We start from the raw sequence: 18410 nt of genomic DNA on the forward strand, positions 1-18410 counted from the left end.
CTGGGTTTAGCAGGATACTATCGAAGATTCATTCAGGACTTCTCCAACATAGCCGTACCCCTGACATGGTTGACTAAGAAAGTCGTAGTCTTTCGATGGGGGCCTGAGCAGCATGCAGCGTTCGAGGCTCTGAGACAGAGATTGTGTGAGGCGCCAATCTTAGCCCTGCCATAGAGCGTAGAGGATTTTGTGGTATATTGTGACGCGTCCATTTCGAGGTTGGGCGCGGTGCTGATGCAGAGAGGGCACGTCATAGCCTACGCTTCGAGGCAGCTGAAGCCTCACGAGGCGAACTACCCGACGCATGATTTAGAGTTGGGGGCGGTGGTCTTCGCCCTCACGATTTGGTGACATTACCTCTATGGGGTTCGGTGTACCATTTACACGGACCACATGAGTTTGAGGTACCTCATGGATCAGCCGAATTTGAACATGAGGCAGCGTCGGTGGCTTGATGTGGTGAAGGATTATGATTGTGAGATCCTTTACCACCCGGGGAAGGCCAATTTGGTGGCCGATGCGCTTAGCCGTAAGGCAGCGCCGATCAGGGATATTTTCATGCGGATGACGGTGGTGACTCCGCTTTTGGAACGGATTTGGGAGGCCCAGCAGGAGACCCTGAAGGAGGAACATCGGAAGAGTGAGCGTATAGTGAGTTAGGTTTCCTCCTTCAACTATGACAATAGGGGATTAGTGACATTACACCGCAGGGTATGGGTGCCATACCTCGGAGGCGTGCGTCAGATTTGGATGGAGGAGGCGCATAAATCCCGATTCTACATTCATCCCGGGGCGACGAATATGTATAGGGATCTTCTTCTGGACTATTGGTGGCGCTGCATGAAGCGGGATGTGGCTTGGTATGTCGAGCGGTGCTTGACCTGCAGGAAGGTCAAGGCCGAGCATCAGAGAACGCACGACAAGATGCAGCCGTTGGAAATCCCGTTGTGGAAGTGGGAGGATATTACGATGGATTTTATCACGAAGCTTCCCAGGATTGCGCGAGGAGTAGATTCTATATGGGTCATCGTGGATCGATTGACCAAGAGCGCCCATTTTATTCCAATTCAGGAGAGCATCTCGGCCGAGAAGTTGGCCAACATCTATATCAGGGAGATAGTGGGGCGGCACAGGGTGCCAGTGTCAGTGGTTTCAAACAGAGATGTGTGTTTTACTTCCATGTTTTGGAAGAAGTCTCATGATGAGTTGGGCACTCGTCTGCATCTTAGCACTGCCTTCCACCCGCAGACGGACGGTCAGAGTGAGCGGACCATCCAGGCTCTTGAGGATATGTTGCAGGCATACGTGCTAGATTTCGGCAGCAGTTGGAATACGTATCTTCCATTAGCAGAATTTTCGTATAACAACAGTTACCATTCGAGTATTGACAGCCCTCCTTTCGAGATGCTCTATGGGAGAAACTGTAGGAACCCAATTTGTTGGGGAGATGACAGAGTTGATCCAACAGGTTCATAGTAGACTGCAGACTGCGCAGAGTCGGCATAAGAGCTACGCCGATAGGAGGCGTTCAGACTTGGAGTTTCAGGTGGGTGACATGGTCCACTAAAGGTATCACCCTGGAAGGGTGTCATTAGGTTCCGGAAGAGGGGCAAGTTGGGCCCCAGGTTCATTGGTCCTTTTAGGGTTTTGGCCCGGGTGGGTCGAGCTTCCTATCGATTGGATCTTCCATCAGAGCTTTGCCAGATCCACAACACTTTTTATGTTTCTCAATTGAGAAAGTGTTTGGTGGACGAGTCCGCAGTTATACCCTTGAAGGATATTCAGGTTGATAGCAACCTGAATTGTATCGAGAGACCAGTTTTGATCTTAGATCGAAAGGCGAAGACCTTGAGGAACAAGGTGGTTCAGTTACTAAAGGTGCAGTGGCAGCACTGGAAGGGTTCGGAGTGGACATGGGAGGCGGAGGAGGAGATGAGGGAGCACTACCCCGAGTTGTTTCTGGAGATAGCAGACTTCGAGGACGAAGTCTAAGATAAGTGGGGGAGAATTGTAACGCCCCGTTCCTGGTACGTATTTATTTTGATTTAATGTTCTTTTGGGAAGAGCTACTCGGCGAGTTGTAGCCCTAACTCGCCGAGTAGATGTCGAGTGGATGCGGGCTTTAAGTGATCTACTCGGCGAGTCCATGCCTGGACTCGGCGAGTAGGCCAATCAGGAGGAGACCCTAATCCTTAGGGTTTGCACCCTATTTAAACGTCCTTACAGCCCCATCTCAGCCCCCATCACCCTCAGAGCATTCCTTATCGAAAACCCTAGCCTCCATTGATAAGTTTGAGTTATTATTGCCTTGAGAAGGGACTTTTGGTGCACCTTGGAGCAAGTGGAAGAAGGGAGATGTTGAAGAGGTCAATGAGGGGGACTTAGATCCAGAACACATTCATTTGTGGTCATCCATTCTGGTAATAAAGTTTCCATCTTGGTTATTGATCTATTAGATCTTGTTTGTCCCTAAATTCTTGCTTTTAAGCCTTAAAACCCCAAATCCTTGAAGAGAATCCTTACGGTTAGGTTATACTTTAGATCTGGACTCTCATTATCTTCTTGAAGTGTTAAGTTTCAGTCATATTGGTGATTAAGGTCCCTCTTGAGCTTAGAACCCCATTAAGAGCTTAGTTTGGACATTTGAAGCCTCTAAAGCTATGCATGCACGTAAAGTTTGCAACTTTACGTGATAAGCATGCCCTAGAAGCCTAGATCTGTGGTTTGGACCCGCTGCATGACTCAAATCAGGTCTGTATAGAAAAAGGACTGAATGAACTCAACGAGTAGAACGATGGACTCGGCGAGTCCTATGAAGTTAGCCGTGGACTCGGCGAGTTGGATGAGCAACTCGGCGAGTCCGATGAAGATTGCCTTAGACTCGACGAGTTTTCATCAACTTGGCAAGTCAGATGAACTTGGACTTAGTATGTATGCTTCGAGGAAGAACGCGTCGAGTCTTCGCTAAGCTCGACGAGCAGAAACGGGTGTAGAACTAGAACAGATGGAAGGAACTCGGCGAGTTGGCGACCCAACTCGGCGAGTCCAGTCAACCAGGATGTTGACTTTGACTCGGGGGGGGGGGGGGGGTAAAATAGTCATTTTACCCTAAGATTACTTATCAATATCTGACTTAATGTTTATGGAAATTTTAGGCGGGGAGTTCCGGTTCAGCAGTCAGGCGCTCAGCAAGCAGACTTTCAGTAGCTACTTCGAGGTGAGTTACCTTCCAGTAGCGGTGGGTCTAAGGCCACAATGTCGGCCCACTAGTAGGAATTTTATGATTAGAGGATTGTCTCTGTGATATTCATCTAGGGTTGCCACTACCTGTGTATGTGTTTGTATAATATGATGCTATGTGTTAGCAATAGTAGGGGAGATAGTCCCCAGGTTACCGGTCGATAGGGCCGAAGGGGCAGTCGTGCCCAGCCATGCTAAATAGATTATGTGATATGGGTTATGTGGTAATGGTAGGGTGAAATAGTCCCCGGTATCCAGTCGAAAGGACCGAAGGGGAGACCAGCACCTAGATATGCTAGTCAGTATCCGGCCGAAAGGACCGAAGGGGAGACTAGCACCCAGATATGCTAGTCAGTATCCGGTCAAAAGGACCGAAGGGGAGACCAGCACCCAGATATGCTAGTCAGTATCCGGTCGAAAGGACCGAAGGGGAGACCAGCACCCAGATATGCTAGTCAGTATCCGGTCAAAAGGACCGAAGGGGAGACCAGCACCCAGATATGCTAGTCATTATCCGGTCCAGAAGACCGAACGGGTAGGTCGGGCACCCAGATATGTCTGACAATATTTGTATGTTATATGGTTATTTGGTATGCGGTATGTTGGGGGAACTCACTAAGCTTCGTGCTTACTGTTTTTAGTTGTTGTTTCAGGTACCTCTTCAGCCAAGGGGAAGGAGCTGGGGCGGTAGGGGTTTATCACACACACGCTCTTGTTTTTCCGCACTATGAGAAATTTTGGGATTTGTACTCTAATATTATTATGATTTACGTTCTGGTTTACAAACGCGAGACATGTTTTATTAAATGATATGGTCGAATGATATTTTGTTACTAACGTTTTGCAAATCCCTTAAATAAAAAATGAAATTTTCTGTCCATAATTTTTGGGATGTTACACAATATTTTGGTAGGCAATCCATTTACAAGAAAGGCACCTGAGGCGGATCTGCTTCATCCCTAGCTGCTTCCAGGGTCATTCGGAATGCTCTTGACTTTGGCCTTGGTGGAACATTAGGCCTTGCTGCCTCTTTCTTCTTCGCCAGTCCCTAGAAATATGCCCCTCTTCGTTACATCCAAAACACACCTTCTTGTTGAATGTGCACTCATTGGCGTAATGCCCACACTTTCCACACTTGAAACAGGTTACCACCTCGCCACATTTTCCAAAGTGTATCTTTTTGCACTTTTCGCACCATCTTGTTTTGCCTCCTCCTCCTCCAAATTTCTTAGAACCAGACTTTAAGAACTTGCACTTCTTATTGGACCATGAATATTCTTCAAATTTCCTATTATCGGCAACTTCAACCTTGCTGGCGGCTTTACTCTTTATCATCTCTTCAACAGACTTAGCAACCCAGATTGTGTCATCCACAAATTCACGGTCATTTTTAAAAAATTTATTTCTGTTTATTTGAAAAACAAAGTATTCATAATATTGCGGAATTTTTTCCAGGAAAAGATGATAAATATTTTATCAAAGCATTTCCAAAGAAATGTATTTTGTTTATATTAAAACTTTGGGATGTCATCGTCAATACAGAAACATAAGCAAAAACAGACCTTACATTCATTTACACTAGTGATTTACATCTCCTTTAATCTCTCAGTGTAATGTAGCTTCGTATCGACACATGTGATACAAATAAACTGAGTGGGTCAGGTTGGCAAACCTGCTGAGTACATAGGCTTTTCAACCCACACTATTTAAGTTATTATGATTCATCATCAAACAATTAACCCAATTACCCATCCCCGTTATCTTCTTTAGTTCTTAAGGATCTACCCTAAGAATCATCTATCATTCACTCACTCATTCCTCAGGATTGTCCTAAGGAATAGGCACGAAGTCCATCGCTGCCAGGGTTTATTTAACATGCACTAAGTCCATAGCTACTGATGTTCATCTATAGGGCACTAAATCCATAGCTGCCAGGGTTTATCAATTTTAATGATAATATTATTTAAGGGAGTCCACCCATAATACATGTTAACGGGTTTTTAGAGTACATCTGGTTAACACACCATTCACAACAGCTACAGGTTGCGAGCCTGCTAGTGTTCCACTAGACTGTCTAGAATAGTCCATTGTTGTCATCTATACTCTGTAAGATGACTGGGCCATTGCTTGGGTCATCGCTTCGCTTCTCATCATCTTTCACCTCTAATCATCTATATCATCTTTCATCTCTCATCTTTCAACTTTCATGTACCCATCATAATTATGGGTATAAAATATGTATACAGTTTAAATCGAATAAAACATGTATATTTTGTTCATTCAGCATAGATATCAAGAGCACATATAATATGCACACATAGTAACTATGCACTCACTTGTTAAAGTGATGATTCCAAACTCGGGCACCACTTCGCTTCTGACAATTCTATTTTCCTTCGGCGAAACCTGGTATTCTTACTGCTAGATTTTAGTTTAATATTTATAGCGACTATTTACGAGTGACATTTTTTTAAAAGTGTTAAACAATACTTTTCAACCACTATGTACAGACAAGGGCCAGACATGAAACACCGGAGGGCAAGACCATTTTAGCATTATAATACTTCTGAAATCCAACAACCTTATGTGACTCTTCAAACCAGATTCCCCATACCACGTGTAGTTAAAAACTAGCGACTCTTCATAATAACGATATTGAACTTAAACATAAGCTATACTTAAACTAGGGTAAGCGTAACTCATTTACTAGGAGGTTTGGCTAGGAACCGGGCTCGGTGGGGGCAGAACTTCCGAGCCAAAAGTTCTTCTTCTCGTAGCCTTTTGGCACTCCAAGACTCGCCTCTAGTACTTGGGAAGTGCTAGGGAATGGGAGGGGCTAAGATGGGTGTTTGAGAGAGAAAGAATGGGAAAGGTGTGAGTTTTTGGGATGATTTGTGCCTATATTTATAGGTTTAGTCCGGTTCGAACGCATGGTGTTCCATTTTTGAATGCTAGGCGTTCCTAGCCAGGTGTCATCATCTGGTGCCAAGCCGTGGTGAGGAAGCATTGGCTCAGATTACGCCACGTGTCGCCTCCTGGTTATTCCAAAAACTAATTGTCTTCTAAAATCCATAATTTTTGCATACGAGCTCTGTTTTTTTTTTTTGTTCCTTATATCCATGTGATGTGTGTAAAATGCACTTGTTTTATTCCCTACTTTTATTAATATACTTAGCACACAAAGGCAGTGAACCTGTCTTTTAGTGGTATAGTTTAGTAAGTAAGGTGTCGAACTCAGGGAACGGAAAATTAAACTAACAACTAATTTTAACTAAAACAACTAATGAAAGTAAAAGGTTTTTCTTCTAGTTTTGCAAGTCTAGAAACTTAGGCAACACTGAATTAACTAAATGACTAAAACAAACAACTTATTCACCAAATTTGATAAAGATGTTTCTATTTAGGTTCAACCAATTCACTCTTACGGTTATTTGTATTTATGATAGATTAATTGTTATTGCCTACCTATTAAAGTGGTTAGGTTAATGTTCATTACTCCTAGCCCTTAGACAATTCACTAATTTAAGCGGTGATCAAATGTTTAAACTAATTAATTCCCTAGATTAATGATTTGGATTAAATAAGATTTGTAGTGGTAAATCAATTTAGTAAATCAATTAACCTCTTGTTGATGGTTTCTCAAACAAGCTCACACATTAATCTAATTATTGTCTTATTAATCTTAGTTTCATAATCATTATTCCTAAGCATATGAATTGGTGTTCACATACACATATGAGGTTAACAACTAAGAGATGTTCATGCAGCTTAATTGTCTTCCAATTAACAGAAAATAATCATGATTAATGCATAAGGGTCTTTAACAAACTTAATTTAATAGATCACCAATAAACAATTAATCAAAACTAAGAATTAAACCATAGGAGTTCCTTGGTATTCCCCAAACAGAAACAAAAACGAAATTAGTTCATAGTTGCAGTAAAATCATACACAAAAACAAGTTCAACTAGATTAGACATCATCAAATCCTAAAGCTAAGTGGAATGATTAACCTAGTTGCTTCAATTCTTCGAAAGGTTGGAGATTAGAATTCCTCAGCGTCTTCCAGTGCTCTCCATCGCAGAAGCATCTTCCAAAATCGCCAAAAGTCTGTTCCCCTCGGATAAAGGTTCGATTTTTATAGATATCTCAAAACAGGGGGTACTCGGCGAGTAGCAGACCCAACTCGCCGAGTAGACTCGTTGTTATCCGTCTTAGATCAGGAGTCGTGGCTATCTTCTGGAATATTCAGCTGGACTCGCCGAGTAGGCGCGTGTACTCGCCGAGTAGATGGAGTTTTGTTCCTCAATCTTCATTCTTCGGTCTTTAATTGCTTTCCCTTGCTCCCTTTCACTCCCAAGCATATCTTTTGGACTGAAAACAAAATTTAAACAATATTAAGTACCTTTTGTCCATATTATACTAAATAATTAACTAATTATGCACATATCAAAATACCCCACACTTGACTTTTGCTTGACCCGAAGCAAAACTAAATTTTAAACATATTAAAATCACATATGATAACTCCAATCTAACCCAGCCATTATGCCAAGACCGCAACGCATGCATTTGTGTCTAAAAATTTTTCCTAAGGACCTCCCATACTCCAAATACTCACAATCCTCATAAACACTTGCCCACTCATCCCGAACTATGCTCATTTTATGCAACCCTCCGAATCCATCCGCAGAAAACCTCCTACCCTCAAGGTGTTTTCAATTGAGCAACCCAAGCATACATAATCTAGAATTACAACTTTTTGATACAACTATGGAGCTCTTTTGGAATTCTTCACTTCTTTGACATTTGATCTTTGATCTCTTTGAATTCACCACCTTGTTGTTTGATTTTTGGTATCTTCAACTTTTTGAATCTTTGGAATTTTGATCTTCTAATTTCATACTTAACTTTGATGCTCCAAAAATTCCTCAACTTTTCTTGTAATTCTCTCTTTTTTTTTAACATGTAACTCACTTTTTTTTTCACTCAAATCCCTACATGCTTAAGCAGGGGCGCTCAATCTCAACCTTTATTGGCTAACGATAACAATCTTCCTGGATACATTTCAGGTTTAGGCTGCTAAACATATTGCATCCCTCGGGCTGAGTAGGGTCGTGTTTTTGTCCCATGATTTCACTGGAATAAGGAAGCCACAAATGCACTAGAACGTTTATAGGCTCAACCAAACATTTGGGTTTTCATGCAATTGTCAACATAATTCTAACATGGAATCCTAATTTTACTTTTACCAAAATTTTCTAAATTAAGTCCTAAGCAACAATTTTTGTATGCAACAAATTTTTTTTTTTAAAATTAGCCTAAATTAAGATTCTAAATTTTCTATTTATGTGACCAACCCCCTACCCCACACTTATTTTATGCAATACCCTCATCGCATATTATATATGATAAAAACATAAAAAGAGAATAAAGAGGGAATTGGAACAAACTCCCCTGGGGTAGCAGTCGATAGGTTGATACTCTTCATGTAAGGTTCCAATTTCAGCTGACTTTGGCATGGGAACAGCGCATCCATGCCTTGGGTGTCAAACCTCGTGTGGTTGACAGGTCGAAAATTTAAAGGAACAAGCTTCTTTAGAATATCTCTAGAGACAATTCCTCCCAAAAAGTAGGTAAATGTAGCAGTGAAAGTACCCAAAGCAGTTCTGGAATTCGAAAATTGGCAGCCTACTCGGCAAGTAGTATCGTGGACTCGGCGAGTAGATCTCGTATCAGAACAATGTCGTGCAGTAACTCAGGTACTCGCCGAGTAGTTTTTTGTGCACTCGGCGAGTAGAACTGTCAGTTTCAAAATTACTAAGTGATGCTCCATTCGACTCTGGTTTGGAAATGCAAACTGACCCTCTCTTCTAATTCATTCAGTAATAGCACACTCCATTACTCTCAACTCGCACGGACTCGATCCTAAGAACAACACTCCATTTTTCCTTGAAAATCGCTTACTTCCCTTTATGACCCTCAACTTAGCATGCCTCCTAATCTTCTTTCTTGAAAAAAAAATAGAACAACTAAAAGTGATACTAGTAATCAAACCACCCAAAACAAACATCATCCAAGTGTTTTAACATTTGTCCAAAACATAATTAAAACTGTTGGATTAATGTCTAAGTCCATAACTATAATTGGTAAGACTTGACCCGACCCGGCATGGTCCATTTGGGTTGCATACCATCATGCACTTGGATAGACTATAATGAGAGAAATAAGACACTTATGGTTATTAATATATTATAAGTTCTAGTATATTAATAATAAGAATAATCAGATTATTTAATTAGTATTGATCAAGAATTAATCTAGGATTAATTAAGTGATCAAAAGAAGACTAATTAAATATATGGGTTGATTGTGTAAATCAACCATACTTGTATAGTGGGCTAATGCTCCATGGATAATCAAGTTGGGCTAAAACCCATAGGATGGTCCATGGATGCTCCATGGTGTATTTGTACCCATGGATCCAAGGAAATGGAAAGCCATGACAATTAAGAGTTTACCCTAATTGTGTAACTATATAAGCATCTTATTATTGAGGAAAAATCGGCCACTAGTAGTATTCAAGAAAGGGCTAGCCGATTTTGGTGAGTGTAGAATTCTCTCAAGTCATTCTAAGTGTTTTGATGATTGTGATTCCATTTGAGGTGTCACACTTGGCGCACTAAGCACTCAAGCTTCATGAAGACTTTCTACATCAAGAGCTATGTATTCTATCTTGTTACATTATTGTTTTGTATGCTAGATTAGGATAATACCTTGGAAGTTCTTATTTGCATGTATAATAGAGAAAACATAGATCCAAGGTATTTAGGGTTGCATGTACACTTAGGAAGTGTTAGAATGCTCAAAACCCAATAGTGGTATCAGAGCCACGGGTTGTTTTCTGTTATATTGATGCAAATATTTTATTTTCAAAGTTGAAAAAAAAACATGAAGTTTGTCAAATTTTAAGATAATTACTTGTTCTTGTGAAAAACTAATTATTTGTAAAATTTGAATAATTTGCTTTATGAGTTGAATTAGGTCAAATTTAATAAAAGATAAAATAATATGATTATTTTATTAGTTTTAAAAGTTTGATCTAAAAAGTTTTATTTTTTTGAAACCTCCATAAGTTATGGATTTGAAAAGGTTTTAAAAAAAAATGGATTCAAAGTTTTATGGAGTTACAAAAAATTTGGTGTTAATGTTTTAAAGGATTCCATAACTTAAGAATAAGTTATGGATCACCAAAAGTTTTTTGTGTTACTTTGTTTTATGAGTGAATTTAGATTAATGAATAAAATTATGTGATAGTTGGTTTTAATCCAAATTAATCTAAGAATTGATTCTAAAATGTGTTTTGGTAACTTGTCCTCAAGTTATATGAAAAGTCACATTTAAGAATCATAAAACTCATAAAAATTGGCAAAGGTTACAAAAATGAAGAGTCTAGTTCTAATTAAATGGTTTTATGACTCCATAACTTGTCCTCAAGTTATGGAGGACCAAGAGTCTCTTCATTTAATAAAATAAAATAAAATAAAATAAAATGTGTAACCTTAATTAATTCCATAAGTTATAAAATAAAGAAAAGTTAATTCTTTTATTAGTTTAAAGTCTTCCATAACTTGTCCTCAAGTTATGGAACTTGAAGAGTTTTTGGATTAAAACTACTTTAAACACATAAGTTATGGAATTAATTAGTTTTGAATAGTTTCAAAACTTGCCCTCAAGTTTTGGAATCTGTAAAGTTTTCTCTAATGAATACTTTAATTCCAAGTTAGCCCTTAGAATTTTAAAAGTTAAAATTCAACCCTTATACTTTATAATATTATAAGTTAATAATATATATACGTATAAGAGTAAAGTCAGTCTTACCGCTAGTACGCCTCATTCACGAAGCCGGTCTATAAGGTGGGTATAATGTTGTTGCCTATAAAATGGCAACTTAATGGGTGTCCACTCTCACCCACCGCTTGCTTGACTGGTGGAGGGTCGTTAGCCGAACGGGTTTGACAGGACTAGAATTCTCCCTTCATTAAAAGTATTAATGAAAAATACTAAGTAACTAAACTCTTAATAATACCCAATCTTAGTTACTTAGGAAAAATGTGAATAAGGTGCTAATCCATGAAATTACACTTTACACTTTGTCTAAGTCGTTAGTGGAGCGTGTGTGGTTAACTGGCACACTAACTTGGACTTAACAAGGTAGGTAAAGGGTGACTTAATATTTATCATAGTATCGATGGAGCGTGTGTGGTTAAGCGGCACATCGATTGAGGGGTAATTTATTAAGGGTACCAAGTGATTTGCATGGTTACTTCACACCTTGTTTTGTGATCCTCGGCATCCCAGTCACAAAACCTGAAGGGCACACTCGAGATTGAAACATGCCTTTGAAAAGTTCAATGAATCTCAAAGATCTAGGAGTTTCAAAACCAATTAAAACCTAATAATTCATTTCGTTTATCTTGGTGGAAATTGGTGAATCGTCATTCACCTACCTTCAAATATTTTATAGCTTGGATTACGGCATACCTCTTCTAAGTTATAAAATAGTTTCTTGGGTCCTAGCCTTAATATTTCATATTGGGTGTCATATTAAGGACTTTAAATCAACTATCTTGAATATCTCCCAAAAGATGTCTGGTTTAGACACCTATGATCTTCCCAAATCTCTTGAAACAAGGTTTCCTAATGAAGATGATGTCCCATGGATATCATACTTCTTCACCTCTTCAAATTATTCTCCCTAACCCATAAGTTCTTGAAAAGTTTAAGGTCACTCAAGCCCTATTAGGCAAGGCAAGGTCTAGGTGTGGTCACATCTTGGAGATGTAGTCACATATTGACAAGCCGGGAGAGTTGGGTGTCAAAGTCTTGAGAAAGTTGGTGGTTCAACTACTTTCTAAGTCACATAGTGAGTTCTTTTGGAACACCTATGAAAAAGACTATGACAAGACCCTTAATGATCTTATCTATTTGTTAAGATCAACTTCCTAAAACTTTATGGACATTGACAATGATGACATTGGATATCCAGTAAAGCATTCTCTTCCCAATGGAAAGGGATCGGCTATAGTCAACTCGGTTGACCAAATGGTAAAGAGAAAAGCTAAGTCTGTGATAGTCCTGTGTACCATTATCAAAGGGTCCATATGTTTGTATTGCCAAAGAAAGGGCATTGGTTGCGAAGCTGCCAAATTTACCTAAGGATGTTAAAGTCAATAAGTTTGACTCTACTTCAGGTAAAATCCACTATCTAACTCTGTTAAGTTTCTATTCTGAGATTCTTGATACATGATGTGACCGGGTCGCATGGTGATGGTTTAAGAATCAAAGGAAAGTGAAGAAACTTAAAGGAAGAATATGCTGAATCTGATCGCATAGATGGATTTCTATCGCATAGTTTGAAAAATCGGATTCTTGAGCTACTTCTTAGGAGTTATGAGATATTGCTTAGGAATAGATAACAACAAGTTTTCATATGGATTGTAAGGATAGTTTTTCCGCAAAGTTTTAAAATAAAAGGAAATTTTTGATTTTATTTATTTTAAAATATCCTTACAATGGCATCTGTGGAAATTTTTGTTGCTTATAAGATTCCATTAGTAGCAAGAGTGGAAGTATGAAATTGATTCTTTCATTTGTGGTAATGTCTAAATTTACCAAATAAGGAAAGATTCTCATCACCCAAGTTTCAATTGGACCGGAACTTGGAATCATGCAAGTTGTATAGCATGATGAATGAGAACTTTCAAGTTTTGGAAAATTAAGACTAATTACTTGTTCACATGGATGTGTGAGTCAAGTAAAGGACTTAGGGATCGAGTACACATTCTTGTGCACTGATTAAGTCCACCACTAAAGATCGATAAGAAGAATCAAATAAGGCAGAAGGATAAAAGTTTCTCAAATCTGAAAAGATGGGAGAGTACTTTAGTATCAGTTTTGTGATCATCTTAATGATTAAGAAACCATATCAAAATTAGTTCTCTAAGGAAATCTTAGTGCATTCTTATGACTAAGAAGAGGAACTTGAATTGTTGAAATGGTTAAATCAAGAAGATGAGTCATACTTCGTTCCAATACAAGTCTTAGAGTCATACTCCAAGATTGTCATTTGAGTGACATGTCTTAAAGAAGGTTTAAAACACTTGTCAAATGTAAGAGTAAAAGTTTTCTACTCTTGTACATTTGAAATTGGTAAGTTGTGATGTTTTGGATAAAACAAAGACCAACTTAGGCCAATTGGGTAAAGTGTTTTTCTTGATTAGAATCCGCACTATCTCTTGGATGTTTGACAAGGGAGTCTTATATGTCAAGAGGACAGTGGGAGTCTTAAAGGTCTTGAAAGTCTCAAGAACTAATCAAGAATAAAACCTAAAGTTCTTCTCTAGCACACAATTTGAGGTTTATAATCTATTGTGTTGACATATCTGTGCCCATTCCAGTTAAAGTTGGCTTTGCATATGAGTTCTTAGAGTTCTCAGTTTGTTGCATAACAACTTGGAAGCAATGGCAGGCCCTTGAGCTGCCAGGTGGCAAGAAGTTAAGATTGAGTTCAATCCATATGGTTTTGGATTTGTCATTATCTTTGTCTTGTGATTATGGTTTGACAAATTCATATGGGTAGGAACTCATACACCATATAAATCTAAGTGTCATAAGGTTTCTCTCCGATTCATGAAAATGATGGTGAGGAAACACTTTCACTAAGTAGATTTTATCTAGATAGCAATTGTGATATTTGCATTCTCAAAGTCGTTAGTGGAGCGCGTGTGGTTAACCGGCACACTAACCTGGACTTGTGAGAAGTGGCAAAAAGGTCTAACCATTATGATTACGGCATACCTCTTCATAATTATTTAGACTCACAAGTGTGCTATCTAAGGGAAGGTGTATGATTTTGATACAACTTTATCAAAACAATCTAGCATCAGAAATCTGAACTTTGGTCAATGAAGTATTGATTTCTAGAAGTCCAGCTGATTTCTGAGTACATGTCAAAGCTAGTGGGAGCATAAGTGTTATGCTAATAATCATCATGTTAGTGGGAGCATGATAATTATGATAAGTATTGCAAGTTAGCAATGTTAATTATAGAAAACAAAAGTTTCAATTGGGAAAAAGTTGTTTTGCTATAATTAAGGGAGAGGAAATTATGCTTCATCTCAAATCTATAAGCTTAGATCGTGAGGTTTTTATCATTTAGTCAAGGATATATATGAATTTCATGTTGGAATGGCTCAACATAAGGAAATTTTGTATATGGGTCCATTATTTGCGTTCTAAAATTCGATTATGATTATGGCATCCCTTTTCATAATCTGAATTATGAGAACTTGGCAAATTGAAATGGAAATATTATAGCAAAAGACTGGTTTAGTCTTTATGTAAGACATCATGAATCGTGTCCCATATGCTTCGGATATAGGATCGATTACATGTGCTATATTCATCCGTTCTAAAATTTTCCAAATGCCTGGGGCATTAAGAAGGGAAAAGGTTTAGAACTGGATATGACAAAAAAGGATTAAACAATTGTCGAGGACAATCTAAGGTTTACCAAAGATTGGTTGCTCAAGGACAATTGGAAGTATAGTGATAATTCTGGAAGGACCATATTGACATAGTCTGTAAGGAGGCAACTCTTGTTCAGAAGTGATAGTCAAAATGGAATCTGGAAATGTTTCAAAGTTAGAATTTTCAATCTGTTTAAGATTAGGAAACTTAATGCAAGAAGGATGTTTCCAAGGAGCTGATCTCCTTTGGAATACTCTGTAATGATTGTTGTCAAGTCTTTCTGACTTTGTGCATAATCATTACAAGAGGATCAATGCATATAAGTTTAGAATCTAACAGATTTCAGTAAATGGCATGAATTTTGAATTCTTGCATTTGCAGTAAGGATTTGGGGGTGTGAAAAGAGAATCATTGAAGTTATGTTCAATTGATCTAGTTCACAAAGTAAAGATCATAGAAAAACATAGTATGCATACTTGGTGTGTGGCATGACTAGTGTTTAGAAAACATAGTGTACATGCTTGGAGCATGGGACAACTATTGTTCTAAATTCAAGAATAAAGTTGATAGTTGAAACAGTATACAATGAATAATGTGTAATCATATGGTGATAAATAAAAGGTGTTTTATTTATGTTCAAAGAGTTGATACCATATTGGATTCAATTATTATTGTGTTTCACTTTGCATGTTTTGACTTCCCGAATAAACTGGGTTATTCTTCCGGAATGACTAAGTTATTCAAATCATCCACAGTCGGTCATATGTTGGAAGTAGATATGAATTAAGACTGTCATGATGGGTTGTAGAGGTCTAAGGTGTTGGACAAGGCTACAGCAATCATGAGTGCTCATAAGTTCTGAGTATTGGATTCAACCCGCGCTCATTGGAATCACTTCATGGATTTTATCACGAGTGATCATGAGACGATAATATCTTATATTCTTCAAACCTAGAGATATGAGTTGTTACTATGAGTTGATAGTACATTGATAGCACGAAAACGCATTTGGTAACTCGGTGCTATAAAACGTGCCTTTGTGTATGATTCAACAAGTAGTAGAACAAGCCATATGAGTCGAAGTTTATCCGTTCCTTTTACCTTCGGGATAAAAGTGATATCTGTGGGCCCCTCGATGATTTGATGATGACAAATGGAAGTGCTCGGCCGGGCCAGGACTGATTTGATTTGTTCAATTAGTCAGTTGTCATAAATCGGAAATCGGGAAACAACAAATGGACAGAGAGAATGATTATAATCCATGTCTCAGTCCATATGATATCTAGAATGGAGGAATATATGATCCCTTATCTAATGGACAAGTCATTGACAAAGGTCAGAGTTCATCGACAAGGTCAGAGTTCGACAGAAGCTTTTGAGAGCTACGATTGCCGGTTGGTTCCTGAAGTCATACGCAATAATAGTTTTAGACTTATCCAAGTGGGAGACTGTTGGATTAATGTCTAAGTCCATAACTATAATTGGTAAGACTTGACCCGACCCGGCATGGTCCATTTGGGTTGCATACCATCATGCACTTGGATAGACTATAATGAGAGAAATAAGACACTTATGGTTATTAATATATTATAAGTTCTAGTATATTAATAATAAGAATAATAAGATTATTTAATTAGTATTGATCAAGAATTAATCTAGGATTAATTAAGTGATCAAAAGAAGACTAATTAAATATATGGGTTGATTGTGTAAATCATCCATACTTGTATAGTGGGCTAATGCTCCATGGATAATCAAGTTGGGATAAAACCCATAGGATGGTCCATGGATGCTCCATGGTGTATTTGTACCCATGGATCCAAGGAAATGGAAAGCCATGACAATTAAGAGTTTACCCTAATTGTGTAACTATATATGCATCTTATTATTGAGGAAAAATCGGCCACTAGTAGTATTCAAGAAAGGGCTACCCGATTTTGGTGAGTGTAGAATTCTCTCAAGTCATTCTAAGTGTTTTGATGATTGTGATTCCATTTGAGGTGTCACACTTGGGGCACTAAGCACTCAAGCTTCATGAAGACTTTCTACATCAAGAGGTATGTATTCTATCTTGTTACATTATTGTTTTGTATGCTAGATTAGGATAATACCTTGGAAGTTCTTATTTGCATGTATAATAGAGAAAACATAGATCCAAGGTATTTAGGGTTGCATGTACACTTAGGAAGTGTTAGAATGCTCAAAACCCAACAAAAACATCATCATAAAAACAAACATAAAAGAAAACAATTCTTCATCATTCATCCACAATATCAGCGCCTCCCGTGCCACTTCCTCCTTCTCCGGCTCTCCTCCTCATCCGCTCCTCCCAATTCATGATATATGGGTATCCGGGACCGGGCCTTGGGTTGATATTCATTTGTTGAAAAAGATATTCCAAAGATTGGTTATTGTAGTTTACCCCTTGCCCAATGTCATCTAGATAGCGGCGGTACTCCAATTGATTCCACCCATCATTATCCTCCTCCACCGGAATAACCGGTGGGTCTTCTCTTACCCGTTCGCTACGTTGTCTAACCCACCTCCCCGGCTCCTCCGGAATCGCCGGCTCATCTTCATGGGGGATAGTGAATGAATCACCAAACTTCTCGACTATCCTCGCCCTCCGATATAATGTCGTGTTGAATGGTGGAGGGTGGATAACCGTGAGCGCCCTAGCTTGCGGTAGATCAAGTATCCCATACGACTTGGCCCGTCGAGTAATAAACATTCCTCCATTGATTTTTGAATTAACTTTCTCCTTGACCGGCCCTACGGCAAGGAATTTGGCAATGCAGTACGGGAGGTTGAAAAACTTGGACGAACTCGCGAAAATCGCTTGGCTGCTCGAGGGTTGCTGTGCACGGCGAGTATAAGGTGGAATGGGTGAAAAAAACCTCTTTTTACAGACTTATTATTCACCCGTGTAAATCGGCTACTCGCCGAGTAGAAAGGACCTACTCGTCGAGTACATATGCAGTTACGCGTTTTTTCGGGTTACTCGGGTAGGTACTTGCCGAGTATACGGCCCTACTCGGCGAGTAAACCTTACAGATTGAAAACTTTTGTGACAATTTTAAAGAATTTATGTATTTTCTCCTTTTTTTTTAAACCCTCCACCCCACACTCTAAGCATTGCTTGTCCTCAAGCAGTTATGTTCTCAAAATAAATGAAGAAAAGAAAAAAAAATAAAGTAAAAGAAAAGGAAAGAAAATGCAAACTTGAAACTCGGGTTGCCTCCCGAGAAGCGCTTCTTTTTAGGGAGTCATTAGCTGGACTCCTCCCCTTCTACGTGGCTGCATTCTTTTCCAGCAACAGCAATTCTTCCATTCCTTCATTACGGGGGACTCCCTCTTCATATTTTTTAACCCTATGACCATTGACCTTGAATGGTGTTCCATCTCTTGATAATAGCTCTATAGCACCATGTGGAAACACTGTCTTCACTACAAAAGGCCCATCCCACCTTGACTTGAGTTTTCCCGAGAAAATCTTTAGTCTTGAGTTGAAGAGCAACACTTTTTGACCTTCATGAATTTGTTTATCTTTGATCCTCTTGTCATGCCACATCTTAGTCTTCTCTTTATATAGCCATGAGCTGGAGTATGCATCATTCCTTAGTTCTTTAAGACCATTC

This window comes from Lactuca sativa, chromosome 5, assembly GCF_002870075.4.
Source record: "Lactuca sativa cultivar Salinas chromosome 5, Lsat_Salinas_v11, whole genome shotgun sequence".
NCBI lineage: Eukaryota > Viridiplantae > Streptophyta > Magnoliopsida > Asterales > Asteraceae > Lactuca > Lactuca sativa.